The following is a 785-nucleotide window of genomic DNA, read 5'->3' on the forward strand; positions in this document are numbered from 1 at the left end:
CTGAAATACAGTTGAAGAGAAGAGTATACAGCAATCGTCAACCCAGCAAGCATTTAACTTAGGTTTTATATTTCATAGCACTTATGAAAACGTTGTTTTATCGTAAAAGTTATGAGTGTCGATGGCGAAAATTTAGGGCAAAAAATGTTCGATTTTGCATTATTTCACTATTTATAAAATGTTTTTTTTATAAAAATATTTGTTTTTGTAATATAAATGTAAATTTGAAATCAAAAAAGCGGCGCAGGCGAAAATTTGGACTAAAAATCGCGCGATTTTTATTCCAAATTTTCAGTATTTGTAAAAATATTTGTTTTTGTAATATATATGTATATTTGAAATCAAAAAAGCGCCGCAGGCGAAAATTTGGACTAAAAATCGCGCGATTTTTATTCCAAATTTTCAGTATTTGTAAAAATATTTGTTTTTGTAACATATATGTATATTTGAAATAAAAAAAAAGCGCCGCAGGCGAAAATTTGGACTAAAAATCGCGCGATTTTTATTCCAAATTTTCAGTATTTGTAAAAATATTTGTTTTTGTAATATATATGTATATTTGAAATAAAAAAAAAGCGCCGCAGGCGAAAATTTGGACTAAAAATCGCGCGATTTTTATTCCAAATTTTCAGTATTTGTAAAAATATTTGTTTTTGTAATATATATGTATATTTGAAATAAAAAAAGCGCCCCTATAAATAATAAAAATAATAATGAAAGAATTGTTCCCTTTTGGTTGACTGGGTTTTTCTTATTTCCCTTTGTTCTTCTCTCTCTCATCGTTC

This window comes from Anastrepha ludens, chromosome 6 (genome assembly GCF_028408465.1).
Source record: "Anastrepha ludens isolate Willacy chromosome 6, idAnaLude1.1, whole genome shotgun sequence".
Classification (NCBI taxonomy): Eukaryota; Metazoa; Arthropoda; class Insecta; order Diptera; family Tephritidae; genus Anastrepha; species Anastrepha ludens.